Genomic DNA, 16348 nt, shown 5'->3' on the forward strand with positions numbered 1-16348 from the left:
TACTATTAATTATTAATGAACCTAGATGTCACTGGGAGTCTCTCTGCCCATAGAGATATTAGTGGCTTTGGCTTAATGCCCTAGGCTTCAGTGATCAGGATAAATGTAGAGTCCTCTCCTTGACTTTGAATATGTCTGACATTGTCATAGGGACTGAAAATTATGGCTAAAGTGTATTTCTCTGTCATGTCAAAGGGAATCTGAAGGTAAATGTCCCCACGCAAGATTGTGACTATCCTGTAAAAGCAAGAACCTGGATTCCTTCTGACATTCAGATCTACCTCATCACTTCATTCCCAAAGTCACTTTATCCTCCTACCCAGCTGTTGCTGGAACTCCAGCCATCACATCCCAGTTGCAGGCCAGATGGAAATTTTTTAAAATGTGAAGAAAAAAAATGACATTGACATTCATTTATTCTATTTTTAAGCAATCTCTACACCCAACGTGGGACTCAAACTTACAACCCTGAGATCCAGAGTGGCATGCTCTACCGACTGAACCAACCAGGTCCCCCATATTGACTCTTTTTAAAGGATCCTTGACAGAAATTCTAGAAAATAATTATGCCTTTGTCTCTGTGGCTAGAATGTAATCACTTGGCCTTACTTACCTACCAGAGAGGATCAACAATAGCCCTTTAAATGAGTACACGATCAAGGGATAGACAGGAGTAGGTAAAATGACCCTCTTTGCCATATGGTTCCCTGTCCCTGTCCCCAAACATGCTCAGATCCATGTGCAGACCTAGGTATATACTCTGCCACTCACCAGCTTTAAGAAGTCTATCCCATCATATTTTCACAGTCTTTTTGAAAATCATCGTGGAGTTAGAGGTGTAGGGATCACAGGTGAGTTATTTGGCTATTTAAGCTTATATCCGTGTCCCCCAAAACTTATTCTAAGACTCCTTTCTGTCCATCCAAAAACTGTTTTCATGAAGCCAGAGCTCCAAACCTGTGACTTTTCCTGAAGCACGCAGACCCCTGGAACATACAGTTTAGCTCCTGCCCCGTTTCCCCTCAGCTCTTTGAGGGACTCAAGTGATCAGCCAGGTAGTAAGCTGAGGAATGATAATAAGGATAGAAACCATCTGCCCAGTGCCCCAAGTACCATTGTCTCTGTTACATAACTGTAATCTTGATAACTTATTGTGGAGACTGTCGTCATCTCATTACCACCACTGAGGGAATTCAGGCTCAAGAGATGTTAGTAAACCCCACAATTTTATTTAAACAGTGCTTAATTTTGGGTGAGTTATGTATCACTCATGTATGTGTTCACTTAATATTTCCGCTATGTTTTCACAGAGGCTCAAGGAGAACATCAATGATTAAGTTGGTATTATAATCCTGGTCAAATAAGCTCCATGTTTTACATGATTTTCCATCTAATATTCGTCTCTAGTCTCGTCTTCTCCAGGGCACACAAACTCACTGCCTTCAACTTTCTGAAACCACAAGAGCTTCAAGATCCCTTATCATAAAAGTCTCCTCTCAACACATTTTGGTTTGCCAATGCCATTCTTTTTTTTTTTTTTAAGTTTATTTATTTATTTTGAGATACAGCATGAGTAGGGGAGAGGCAGAGAGAGGGAGACAGAGAATCTCAAGCAGGCTCCTCGCTGTCAGCACAGAGCCCGATGCGGGGTGCAAACTCACAAAACCATGAGATCATGACCTGAGCTGAAACCAAGAGTCAGACGCTTAACTGACTGAGCCACCCCAGTGCCCCACCAACACCATTCTCGAAATAAAACACTCAGACTTTAATTCCTAGTTGTGGGAAGTTCATCAAAAATAAAACCAAAATAAGCCCTAATTCAGGACACCCCTACCCCCAACATGGGGCTCCAACTCATGACACTGATATCAAGAGGCACATGCTTTACTAAGCCAGCCAGGTGTCCCTAATTCATGATGCTATTAAATATAGACAGTCAAAGAAGAAAACTAATTTTTAGAAAATAATTGTGTTACCATTGTGTTACTAGCACCAAGTGCTAAGTTGAGTATCGAGTGTTTGAAAGACCTTGGGTCGGACAGTTAAGTAATATTTAGTGGAATGTTAGAATGTCTATAGAGATTGGAAAGGTGGTCATGTGGCATTGAGATCAGAGTTGCCTTTACTGCTCACATGAACCTCTTAATAATGACTATTATTTATGGAGCAGTTTCCAAGTATCAGCTACTGTGCAAGGTATAGGACTGGAGATATCTTTTTATTCTATTTAGTAATTATTATTTCTATAAAACACAAAGGGCATCTCAGGTTCAGAAGGTCAAATAGCCTAATTAGAAACTCTCAGATAGTAAAGTAGCAACAACAAGAATCAAATCCATGGTTGTGCTGACGAAACCCAAAGCAAATTACTGAATTTTGGACCATTTTCATTTCTGCTCAAGGCCCCAGTTCCTCATCTGTAAAATCAGCAGTTTGAATCACAGCATCTATATAAGTGATGGTGTGCTGGAGTGGACTGTGAGAGCTGATGGCTTTATTTTCCACCAAAAGGCTGCTAGAACTGATACATGAATTCAGCAAAGTCGCAGGATACAAAATTAATGTACAGAAATCAGTTGCATTCTTATATACTAATAATGACGCAACAGAAAGACAAAGAAACTGATCCCATTCACAACTGCACCAAGAATCATAAAGTACCTAGGAATAAACCTAACCAAAGATGTAAAATATTATTTGTATGCTGAAAACTATAGAAAGCTTATGAAGGAAATTGAAGAAGATACAAAGAAATGGAAAAACATTCTGTGCTCATGGATTGGAAGAATAAATATTGTTAAAATGTCAGTACTACCCAAAGCAATCTACACATTCAATGCAATCCCAATCAAAATTGCACCAGCATTCTTCTCAAAGCTAGAATAAGCAATCCTAAAATTTGTATGGAACCACAAAAGACCCCGAATAGCCAAAGTAATATTGAAGAAGAAAACCAAAGCAGGAGGCATCACAATCCCAGACTTTAGCCTCTACTAAAAGCTGTAATCATCAAGACAGCATGGTATTGGCACAAAAACAGACACATAGACCAATGGAATCGAATAGAGACTCCAGAATTGGACCCACAAAAGTACGGCCAACTAATCTTTGACAAAGCAGGAAAGAATATCTAATGGAAAAAAGACAGTCTCTTTAACAAATGGTGCTGGGAGAACTTGACAGCAACATACAGAAGAATGAAACTAGACCACTTTCTTACACCATTCACAAAAATAAACTCAAAATGGATAAAGGACCTGGATGTGAGACAGGAAACCATCAAAACCCTGGAGGAGAAAGGGAAAAACCTCTCTGACCCCAGTCGCAGCAGTTTCTTACTTGACACATCTCCAAAGGCAAGGGAATTAAAAGCAAAAATGAACTATTGGGACCTCATCAAGATAAAATCTTCTGCACTGTGAAGGAAACAATCAATAAAACTAAAAGGCAACCGAATGGGAAAAGATATTTGCAAATGACATATCAGACAAAGGGCTAGTATCCAAAATCTATAAAGAACTCACCAAACTCCACACCCGAAAAACAAATAATCCAGTGAAGAAGTGGGCAGAAAACGTGAATAGACACTTCTCTAAAGAAGACATCTGGATGGCCAACAGGCATATGAAAAGATGCTCAATGTCACTCCTCATCAGGAAAATACAAATCAGAACCACACTCAGATACCACCTCACATCGGCCAGAGTGGCTAACATTAACAACTCAGGACACAACAGATGTTGGAGAGGATATGGAGAAACGGAAACCCTCTTGCACTGTCGGTGGGAATGCAAACTGGTGCAGCCACTCTGGAAAGCAGTGTGGAGGTTCCTCAGAAAATTAAAAATAGAACTACCCTACGAGCCAGCAATAGCACTGCTAGGAATATGCCCAAGGGATGCAGGAGTTCTGATGCATAAGGGCACTTGTACCCCAGTGTTTATAGCAGCACTTTCAACAGCAGCCCAATTATGGAAAGAGCCTAAATGTCCATCAACTGATGAATGGATAAAGAAATTGTGGTTTATATACACAATAGAATACTACGTGGCAATGAGAAAGAATGAAATCTGGCCTTTTGTAGCCACATGGATGGAACTGGAGAGTGTTTTGCTAAGTGAAATAAGTCATACAGAGAAAGACAGATACCATATGTTTTCACTCTTACATGGATCCTGAGAAAGTGTACAGAAGACCCTAGGGGAGGGGAAGGAAAAAAAAGTTACAGAGATGGAAGGAGGCAAACCATAAGAGACTCTTAAAAACTGAGAACAAACTGAGGGTTGATGGGGGGTGGGTGATGGGTATTGAGGAGGGCACCTGTTGCGATGAGCACTGGGTGTTGTATGAAAACCAATTTGACAATAAATTTCATATGAAAAAAATTTGTGAGCTAGTTTTAAACAGAACCATCATTGACAAACTCGATAAACTTCACATTTACATTAAACATTTAAATGAACATTCATAACATTAAAATAAAAACTATTCAAAACTCATTTACTAATTTTTTTTCTTACTTCATTTGGCCTATCTGTGCTCTTGAGTCCATTTATATTGTGTATCTCTATGGGAGAAAGAGTGTACATTGCTGTGCTGCCATTATTTCCTTGCTTTCAGTTCAGCGAGGCCCTATTGGTGGCTTGGTACCTACCAGGCAAGAGTATTTACACAATGGAAATCAGCAAATGCTAAAAATCAAGGCTTGGTTTATTGTTTTGTTGGTTGTGTGGACTTATGAAATAGATAGAAAACAATTATATAAAATAAAACGTGTGTCATATCTATGGGTATTACATGTGAGTAGCATAAAAAAAATGACAAAATACTCCTCTAATATTTGAAAACTACTATACAATTCGGAAAAGTTACTCAACCTCAATAAACGAGAAGTGCCAACATGTCTCTGTTGTTTTATCTCATTAACAGAAATGAAAAAATATCAACCGACATGTTCAGGAAAGAGGGTAGACTAGGAGGATTCTGGGTTCACCTCATCCCATGGACTCACTGACATAATAGCTCTATAGCTCGTTCTGTCTCTCCTCTCTCTCTCTCTCTCTCTCTCTATATATATATATATATCATGTAATATATATACAATGAACTCGGAAAATGACCTGAGGACTGGCAGAATGGTCCTCCCATGGTTAATCGTAGAAAGGCGGCCATATTAGAAAAGGGTAGGAGGGGCAGAGACATGGTTGGGAACCAAACCCCCCAGTGAGACTAACCACAAACAGGAGTGACAACACCAGCAGAGAGAAGAGGATTAGACCCCACACAAGGGACCCCTGACACTGGGGACCTAGGAAGATGAGTCCCCTTAACATCTGGCTTTGAAAACCAGTAGGGCTTAATGTCAGGAGCTTTTTAAAATCAGCAGGACTTAACTCAGAGAGCCTGAGGGTTGATAGGATACTGAGGCCCCACCCTTTAAGAGCCAGCCTAATAAATAACTCACCCTGAGACAAAGCACAGAAGCAGCAATTTGAAAAGAGCCTGTGGTATACATGAAAGAGATTTATTTGCTAATCTCAGAACATGTGCTGGAGGGGCAGGGATCTTCAGGAGATTTCTCTGGAAACCAAACTGTTGGCAAGTGTCATTTCTCTTCCCCCCAACCCCAGCCTAGATGGGTGGACGCTTGTGGGAGCCTGTGCTAACACTCTCCATCTACCTTGCTAAAAAACTGCGTGCCCTGCCCTTGTGTTTCCCTCTGTGGACCTGCCCCCATCCAACCTGCCCACCTCATGAGACCTCCCTTGAAAGTGGCTCCTGCCCCACGAGCAGCCCTATCGGCAGCCCTATCACGGACTGGCACCACTCTGAAGTGACTCCTGCCCTGGGGAGTGAGGAAAATCACCCTACACACCAGCGCCTGCAGTTTCAGTGGCCTGCCCCTTAGCTGGCTGCTCAGGGAGCAACCCCTGACCATCGGTGCGCCTGCAGTTGTGGCCGAGAGGCTAATTGCAGACCGCTAGCCTGACTGCCAGCCCCACCTGCCAAAGAGCCTGTGGTGGCCTCAGGCCTCTCAATGGCGTGGGGATCAGCCCTGCCCAGTGCATCCACAGCAGGCAAAGCAGGCTCAGCAGCTGGTGGGGCTGAAGGCAAACGCAGCTCTGCCACAAGAGTGGGGTGCATGCAGCAGACACGCTGGGATGTCTGGTTCTTGGTGATCAGGAGGGATTGTGCTAGAGGGCACCACAGAACCTCTTCTACGCAAGGCCGCTACTTTCAAGACCGGGAGACATAGCTGACCTGACACACAGAAACAGATTAGACAAAAAGGAGCCTGAGGTTCGGTCTTAAGTGTAGGATGAGACAAAATAAAAAGGCTAAGTGAAGAAACCAAGATAAGCAATATACCTGATGAATAATTCAAAGTCACGGTCATACACATGAAAAGATGCTGAACATTACTCATGATCAGGGAAATACAGATCAAAACCACATTGAGATACCACCTCACACCAGTCAGAGTGGCTAAAATGAACAAGTCGGGAAACAACAGATGCTGGCGAGGATGTGGAGAAACGGGAACCCTCTTGCACTGTTGGTGGGAATGCAAACTGGTGCAGCTGCTCTGGAAAACAGTGTGGAGGTTCCTCAAAAAATTAAGAGAGAACTACCCTATGACCCAGCAATAGCATTACTAGGAATTTATCCCAATGATATGGGAGTGTTGATTCATATGGGCACATGTACCCCAATGTTTATAGCAGCACCTTCAACAATAGCCAAATTATGGAAAGAACCTAAATATCCATCAACTGATGAATGGATAAAGAAGATGTAGTTTATATATTCAATGGAATACTACTTGGCAATGAAAAAGAATAATATCCTGCCATTTGCAGCAACGTGAATGGAACTGGAGGGCATTATGCCAAGTGAAATAAGTCAGAGAAAGATATCATGAGTTTCTCAATTTCCACATATGAGTGAAAACATTACAGAAGACCATGGGGGAAGGGAATGGGAAAAATAGTTACAGAGAAGGAGGGAGGAAAATCATAAGAGACTCTTAAATACAGAGAACAAACTGAGGGTTGATTGCAGCAGGTGGGGGAAGGGGGGAAATGGGTGATGGGCATTGAGGAGGGTACTTGTTGGGATGAACACTGGGTGTTTGTTGTATGGAAGTGATAAGTCAGAGGAATCTACCCCCAAAACTGAGAGCACACTATACACTGTGTTAGCCAACTTGACAATAAATTATATTAAAACACACACACACACACACACACACACACACACACACACAAAGTCATGGTCATAAAGATACTCACTGGACTTAAGAGTGAATGAACTCCATGAGAACTTCTACAAAGAGGTAGAAAAGATACACACATAGACACACACACACACACAGATGAATTTAATAACTGAAATTAAAAAAAAATACACTAGAGGGCATCAACAGCAGATTAGGAGGCAGAAGATGGGATAGCATTCCAGAAGACAGGGTAATGGAAAGCAACCAAGCTGAATGCCAAAAAGGAAAAAGAACAACAAAAATGAGAATTGATTAAGGGAATTCTGTGACATCAATAAGTGTAAGAACATTCACATCATAGTGATCCCAGAAGGAGGAGAGACAGAAGGGGGTAGAAGATCTATTGGAAGAAATAATACCTGAAAACTTTCCCCGTCTGTAGAAGGAAACAGACATCCAAGTCCAGGAAACACAGAGAGCCCCTAACAAGATTAACCCTTGGAGGTCACATAATAATAAAAGACACATAATAATAAAAATGGCAAAAGTAACAACAAAAAGAATTTTAAAAGCAGCAAGAGAAAGAAAAAGTTACCTAAAAGGGAAACTCTGTAAGGCTTTAGCCGATTTTTTTTTAACAGAAACTTTGCAAGCCAGGGTCAGAAGCAGGATATTCACCATGCAGAAAGGAAAAAAAAAAAAACAAAAAAAACTGAGAATACTCTACAAAGCAAGGTTATCATTCAGAATTGAAGAAGAGATAAAGAATTTACCAAACAAAAGATAGGAGTTCACTGCCACTAAATCAGACTTACAAGAAATGTTAAAGGGAATTCATTGTAAAGTAAAGGCCACACCTAGAAGAAAATTATGGGAAAAATTCATAGGTAAAAATAAGCATTTAGTAAAGGTAATAGATTAATCACTTATAAAGCCAGTATGGAGGTTAAAACACCTAAGTAGTAAAATCAGCTGTATCTACAAAAATCAGTCAAGGGTACTCAAAAAGTTGTAAACTATGACATCAAATACATAAAACGTCAAGGAGGTAAAATTTTAGTACTTATACAATTCGTTTGACTTAAGCAAGTGGCAACTTAATATAGACTGCTATATACATAGGATGTTCTATATGAAACCAGTGGTAACCACACATCAATAACCTGTCATAGATACACAAGAAATAATAAGAAAGGAATCCAAGCATAAGACTAGAAGCCATCATACCACACAGAAAGAAAGACAAAAAAGGAACAGAAGAACTATATAAACAACCAGAAAATCATTAACAAAATAACAGTAAGTACATACTTGTCAATAATTAATTTAAATGTAAATGGACTAGGTGCTCCCATCAAAAGACATAGGGTGACTGAATGGATTAAAAAACAAGACCCATCTATATACCGCCTGGAAGAGACTCACTTCAGATCTAAAGACAAATATAGACTGAAAGTAAAGGGATGGAAAAACACATACCATGCAAATGGATGTGGGGGAAAAAAAGCCAGGGTAGCAATACTTCTATCAGACAAAATGGACTTTAAAACAAAGACTGTAGCATGAGACAAAGAAGGGTACTACATAGTAATAAAGGGATCAATCCAATAAGAGGATATAACAACTCTAAGTATCTATATGCCCAGCGTAGGACCACCTAAATATATATGGCATGTACTAACAGACATAAAGGGAGAAATTGACAGTAAAGCAATAGCAGGGCACTTTAACACCCCATGTCCATCAGTGGATAGATCATCCAGCTTGAAAAATCAAGGAAACAGTGGCCTTTGAATGACACATTAGACGAGATGGACCTTATAGATATATAAAGAGCATTATTCCAGACCCAGAAGAATATATATTCTTTTCAAGTGCATATGGGACATTCTCCAGGCTAGATTACATGTTAGGCCACAAAAAAAAAAAAAAAAAAAAAGCCACAGTAAATTTGAGAAGACTGAAATCATACCAAGTGTCTTTTCTGACCACAACAGTATTAAACTAGGTATCAATTACAAGAAAAAAAAAATCTGGAAAGAACACAAATACATGGAGGCTAAATAACATGCTACTAAACAATAAATGGGTCCACTCAGAAATCAGCAATAAAAAAATACCTAGAGACAAGTGAAAATGAAAACACATTGGTCCAAAATCTTGGGATATGGCAAAAGCAGTTTTAAGAGGGAAGTTTATAGCAATACAGGTATACCTCAAGAAACAAGAAAAATCTGAAAAAAAAAAAAAAAGCTAACCTTACACCTAAGGGAGCTAGAAAGAGAAGAACAAACACATTAGTTCTACCAAGCATTTAAAAAAGAGTTAATACCTATTCTCAAACTATTCAAAAAAATAGAAGTAGAAGGAAAGCTTCCAAAAACATTCTACAAAATTAGTATTACCCTGATACCAAAACCAGACAAACACTACAAAAACAAAATGAAAAAACTACATGTCAATATGCCTAATGAACATTGAGCAAAATCTTCAACGAAACACTAACAAAGTGAATTTAAAAATACATTTAAAAAATTATTCACCAAAATAAAATGGGATTTATTTCAGGATATTAGTATTATTTAATATTATCAACCAACATGATACATTATAGTAACAAACAAAAGGATAAGAACCATATGATCTTCTCAATAGGTGTAGGAAAAGTATTTGACAAAATACAATGTCCATTCTTGATAAAAACTCAACAAAGGGAGTTTCAGAGAAAACATACATCAACATAATAAAGGCCACATATGAGAAGCCCACACTTAACATCATATTCAATGGTGAAAAACTGAAAGTCTTTCCTCTAAAGGTCAAGAACAAGAAAGGATGCTTACGCTCACCACTTTACTTCAACATAGTACTAGAAGTCTTAGCTCCAGCAATGGGACAATAACAAGAAATAAAAGGCATCCAAATTGGCAAAAAGTAATACTATTACTATTTGTACATGACATACTATATAGAGAAAACTCTAAAAACTCCACCAAAAAAAAATCTATAGGAATGGATAGAGGAATTCAGTAAAGTTGCAAGATATAGAATACACAGAAATCTGTTGCATGTCTATATACTAATAATGAAGTAGAAGAAAGAGAAATTAAGAAAACAACTCCATTTGCAATTGCACCATAAATAAAATACCTAAGAATAAATTTAACCAAGGAAGTAAAAGACCTGTATTTTGAAAACTGTAACAACATTGATAAAAGAAATTGAAGACAAAAATGGAAATATACTCCATACTCATGGATTAGAAGAATTAATATTATTAAGAAGTCCATACTACCCAAAGTAATCCACAGATTGAACTAATCTCTGTCAAAATTCCGAAAGCCTTTTCGCAGAACTGGGATAAATAATCCTAAAATTTGTATGTGACCACAAAAGATCCTAAACAGTCAAAACAATCTTGAGAAAGAACAAAGCACAATCCCAGTATCACAATCCCAGATTTCATGATATAACACAAGGCTATAGTAATAAAACAGTATGATATTAGCACAAGAATAGACACAGATTCATCGAACAGGATAAAGAAACCAGAAATAAACCCACACCTATATGGTCAATTAATCTTCAACAAAAGGAGGCAAGAATATACAACAGGAAAAAGACAGTCTTTTCAATAAATGATGTTGATAACACCACTTTCTTACACCATACACAAAAATAAACTCAAAATGGATTAAAAACCTAAATCTGAGACCTGAAACCATAGAACCCCTGAATGAAAACATAAGCAGTAATCTCTTGGACATCAGCCTTAGCAACATACTTATGGATATTTTTCCTCAGGCAGCAGAAATGAAAGCAAAAACAATTGTGACTACACCAAAATAAAGTTTTTGCACAGAAAAGGAAACCATCAACAAAAAGGCAACCCAGTGAATAGAAGATATCTATAAATAATATAACTGATTAGCATATGTAAATATTAATATAACTGACAAGGGATTAATAGCCAAAATATATAAAGAACTTATACAAAACTCAACACCAAAAAAAAAAAAAAAAAAACACACACACACACAAAAACAAACAAACAAAAAACTAATCTGTTTTTAAAAAAATAGGCAGAGGACCAGAATAAACATTTTTCCAAAGGAGACCTGTACATGGCCAACAGACACATGGAAAGATGCTCAACATCACTAATCATCAGGGAAATGCAAATCAAAATGACAATGAGATAACACTTCACACCAGTCAGGGTAGCTAGTATCAAAAAGACAAGAAATAGGGGCACCTGGGTGGCTCAGTCAGTTATGCATCCAACTCTTGATTTCAATTCTGGTCATGAGCTTATGGTTCAAGAGATTGAGCCCCAAGTTGGGCTCTGTGCTGACACTGTGGAACTTGCTTGGAATTCTCTCTCTCTCTCTCTCTCTGCCTCTTCTCTGCTCATGCTCTCACTCAAAATAAATAAATAAACTTAAAAAAAAAAAGACAAGTAATAACAAGTGTTGGAGAGGATGTATAAAAATGGGAAGTCTCCTATGTTACTGGTGGGGATGTAAACTGGTGTAACCACTGTGGAAAACAGTATGGGTCTTCTTCAAACAAATAAAAATGATGACAACATATGATCCAGTAATTCCACTACTAGGTATTTACCCCTCAAAACCAAAAACTCTAATTTGAAAAAAAAAAAATACAAGCACGTATACTTTTATTGCAGCATTATTTACAATAGCTAAGATATGGAAGGAACCCAAGTGTCTATGAATAGATGAATAAAGAAGTGGTATGTATACACAATGAAATATTATTCAGCCATAAAAAAGAATGAACCCTTGCCATTTGTGACAACATGGAGAATCTAGAAGGTTTTATGCTAAGTCAGAGAGAGACAAATATAAATACCATATGATTTCACTTACATGTGGAATCTAAAAACAAAAACAAATCCCAGACTCTTAAATACAGAGAAAAAATGGGTGGTTGCCAGATAGAAGACAAATAGAAGTACAGTATAGGTAATATAGTCAATAATATTATAATAAAGTTGAATGGTGACAGTGAATATACTTACTGTGCTGAGCATGAAGTAATGTTAGAATTAATGTTTAGTGACCATCAGTTGGCTATATGAAATTTATAATTAAAAACTCTTTTTAATTTGTGTTATGCTTTCCTTATAGCAATATGTTTAAATATAAATCTATGTGTACACACATACACGTGTAAGACACTGGGGGTTGGTTGTTGAATGTCTACTAACACTTGGCTGCTTTGGGGTTTTTCCTCATCTTCGATATTGTAGGAGCCTAACTAGGACCAGGTGGAGACCACAGGGCGCCAGGCACTATGAAGAACTGGTCCAATCGTTGCAGGTGTTTGCGGTTGGAACGGGCTGCCTCAAGAGGTGGTGAGGTCCTGTTACTGCTCTGACACCAAGGCCACTCCACAGGGGAGAAGAGGGTGCAGATGATGTTGGATGTACCAACTTCTCAACCAGAAAGTTTCACGTCCAATAGGGAAGAGGGAGTCAGAGTGAGAGGTGGGTATGGCACTCATGAGGCAATGGCCTATAGCTCTTGCCTACTTTCTTTTTTTTTTTAATTTTTTTTTTCAACGTTTATTTATTTTTGGGACAGAGAGAGACAGAGCATGAACGGGGGAGGGGCAGAGAGAGAGGGAGACACAGAATCGGAAACAGGCTCCAGGCTCTGAGCCATCAGCCCAGAGCCTGACGCGGGGCTCGAACTCACGGACCGCGAGATCGTGACCTGGCTGAAGTCGGACGCTCAACCAACTGCGCCACCCAGGCGCCCCATCTTGCCTACTTTCAAGCTCAGAACGTATCAGTCAAGAGTCTTATCAACTTATTGATATCCCTTAATCAATGGAAACTCCCTGGGTGGCCAGAGTCAGAATACATTGCTCCTTGAGTTAATCCCCTCCACTACGGTGTATGCTTCCTCAGTTGCTGTGCATTTTAGGTGTTTGCGTGGTAGCTTCTCATCTGAGAATTTATGCCTTCTGTGGCTGAGGCTTGTGCCTCGCCATAAATAAAAGAGTTGCTTAAGAAATCATTTTTTCTCTAAGTGTATTTTAAAGGAAATCAATATAAATCCAATTTGTCCTTTTTTTCTCCTGTTTTGGTTCCTCAAGCTCTAGAACCCCAGAGATGGTCAGAAAACCTTCCCTCATTGAATGCCCTCGGAGCCATCAACCCTCTCCACTGTCCTGTTGAGAATAACTTCATCAGTGGATAATATTCTGACATACGTCATCTGTGTATTATAAGGTTTAACTGGGATGGTTTTCTCCGAACTTCAAGACTGAGTTCAACTGAAGCAGATCAGTGAATATTTTTTTAAATTAACCTGGCATTAATACTGGTTTAACATCAGTGAAAAGCCAAGTAGAGGTTTTGAACGTAAGGAAGCTGGTTTCAGCCAAGTAACCTCTTTGATCCAGAATTGTACTAAACACATACACACTATCTGTTCTAATCTTCAACATTCTGCAAGAAGAAGAAACTGAGGCTAAGAGATTAAGATGGCTTGCCTGGTTGTGAACCAAATGCCTCACCTTGAAGGTAGCAGGACCACCATTAGAACCCCCCATTCTAAATATCATTGTTTTTCATGTAAATCTTATTGCCTCTTTATAGAAGGCTTCTATTTGAAAACAGAGGTTTCCACATTAGTCTATAGGATAAACATCCTTCAACTGATGATTCCTAATTATCCACAGGAGGAGACTGTCATAGTGCCCAATGAGGGAGAAAAGAGCTATTTGAAAAATAATGTGGAGATTGCTCTGGCTGTTTTTGATGGACGCAAAGACATGAAAAATGGGAACCAAAAACAGAGGGGGAAAAAAGCCCATTCTGAAGCTCTGAAGCCCCATGACCCAGGTGTACATCATACAGTCAGCTGTCAAGAAAGACTCCATTGCCCCACTCACAGGGGTTCTCCCACCATGTGGCCACAGTCCCCTTGCACATGACGGAATCCTCTGTGTTCTCTAAGGGTCTCCTTCCCCTCTGGTTCTTCTCATGCTTCATCTCTCCAGAGAACCTGGCAGCCGGTTCTAGCCCTCAACGCCCTCATGCCGGCCCCTGTGGCTTCATTCCTGGAAACATGATTTTCTCCATTTATTCCCACCTGTTGTCTCTAGACTGTCAGTACCATGAGGGGATGACGAGGATACTCTACTAAAATCACATGAATCAGAACCTCATGCAGCCCACACAAGAACCTGAAAAAACTTCAGGCTTAACACCACTTGCCAGCATGGGGCAGTTCTCCACACCCTCAGAAAGGCCTTACGTATAGCCTCCCACTGACTTCCCTCAAAGTAACCTTAGCTCTTAACATCTTGCAAAGTGATTTATGTGAGCCAATTACTAACTGAAGTATCCGGAAAACAGAAACTGAAAAAAAAAAAAAAAACGTGTTGTCTGAAGTTGAGAAAAAAGATCCCAGAACTGCTGAGATGACTTCACGCGCGCGCGCACACACACACACACACACACACACACTCTCATTCCCTCTCTCCCCCTTCTCATTATCTCCCCGACTCCCCTCCTCACTCCTCCCCTTCCTCACTCCTCCCCTCCCTCACTCTTCTTTTCTCTCTTCCACTGGCTCCTCTCTCTTCCTTCTCCTCTCTCTCTCCCCTTCTCTCTCTCTCTCCCTCTCCCCTCCTCTCTACCTCAGGAATTGTTAATGAAGTAAACATATTTTGATCTAGTTAACAGTCTCAAAATAACCTTATATACATTGCTCTCGTGTCAACCATAAAAGCATCCTAAACCTGTATTTTGGCAATACTCCACATGCACAGATTTCAGAATGTGTGCCCCAGGAATCCAGAAACCAGGGGCTATCTTCAGGAGAGTGGCAACATTTGATTTATGCTTTGTGTTTATAAATGTCGAGGCAGCATAATTTTGAGTAATATTCAGAAAGTATGTACCTACTGTAAAAAATGACTGACTGCAAGTTAGCTGGTGAGTTTTCCTAGACTTCAAGTTGTTTTGTTTGTTTTTTTTTTTTTTTGAGAGACACACAAAAACATTGACATAGGAAAGAAAATCTTATAATTACTTTGTTCTCCTCCTTGCGCATTTCAAAGCAACCATCCAAAGCTAGTGCTTTGTAACATACAAACCAGGACTCTGCAACTAGCCCACCTATCAATTTATGTTCTTTTTTGGAAACAACTTGACTCATCTAGTCCACTTTCCCTTTTCATTACTACAGGAGTGACTTAGAATAATGTTTGTCTATACTGGGAGGCTGTTTTCTCATTACTCAACACATAGCTTATCGTTTTCTTACCAGCCTATGGCATTCCATGGCAGGTATGGGGTATCTTCACAGGCCAGCCTGTCTGGAAAGGGCTTGATGGGATTACTACTGACTATGCTTTGCCCCTCCGTCTTCATAAAGTGGCCACATCCTTGATTTCCTTATTTGCCAAGCTAGGAGAACGTTGCCTTCTCTGGGTGGATGCTAGGAGCAAATGAAATCGCTCTTGGCACTAATGATTACTAATCCTTTCCTTTTCTTAAAGGACCTTTCCTCTACCTCTTCACAGCCGTGACTTCTGTCAGAAAACACGGGACCTGCATGAGAAGGGCTTGTTCCCATCCCCGTGCTGATAATCAACGTCTGGGCCTATTTCCTCAGTTGTGAATAAAGGGTCGTGTTAATGGATCTCTGAGCTATGACCCAGTGTGATTATCTTAGTATCGTTTGTGGGCTTATGTAGTCTAACTTTTGATAATTTTCTATGTAGCAAACACTGATCTAAACAATTTACAAATGTTTTGTTTCACATAAATCTATTTAAGGTAATATTTTCAATTTTAAGAATTAAGGTATTATCCCCACTGGCAGGTGAGGTGATGCACGCACTCAGTGAGCACCCAGTTTTCCTGAGGTTTCACAGCTATTAAGGGGGAAACCAAACAATCAGATTTTAGACTACAAGTCTTTTTCCTTTTTTTAACATTTATTCGTTTTTGAAAGACAGAGCATGCCCAAGCAGGGGTGGGGCAGAGAGAGAGAGGGAGACACAGAATCCAAAGCAGGCTCCAGCTCCGAGCTGTCAGCACAGAGCCCGACACAGGGCTCGAACTCAAGAATCACGAGATCATGA

At 39.6% G+C, this 16348-nt stretch overlaps 1 long non-coding RNA gene across 3 annotated transcripts in view; it reads left to right on the plus strand.

The window, feature by feature from the left end:
• Window positions 1-14791, plus strand: part of LOC123585457 — a 178528-nt gene extending 163737 nt beyond the window's left edge. For all 3 annotated transcript variants that reach the window (XR_006706176.1, XR_006706177.1, XR_006706178.1), the window contains exons 4-5: window positions 12495-12731; window positions 13346-14791. This is a non-coding gene — a long non-coding RNA (uncharacterized LOC123585457). The remainder of the gene's footprint in view (window positions 1-12494; window positions 12732-13345) is intronic.
• Window positions 14792-16348: the final 1557 nt, after the last annotated feature.

The sequence above is a fragment of the Leopardus geoffroyi genome, chromosome C3 (assembly GCF_018350155.1).
Source record: "Leopardus geoffroyi isolate Oge1 chromosome C3, O.geoffroyi_Oge1_pat1.0, whole genome shotgun sequence".
In the NCBI taxonomy this organism is placed as follows: Eukaryota; Metazoa; Chordata; class Mammalia; order Carnivora; family Felidae; genus Leopardus; species Leopardus geoffroyi.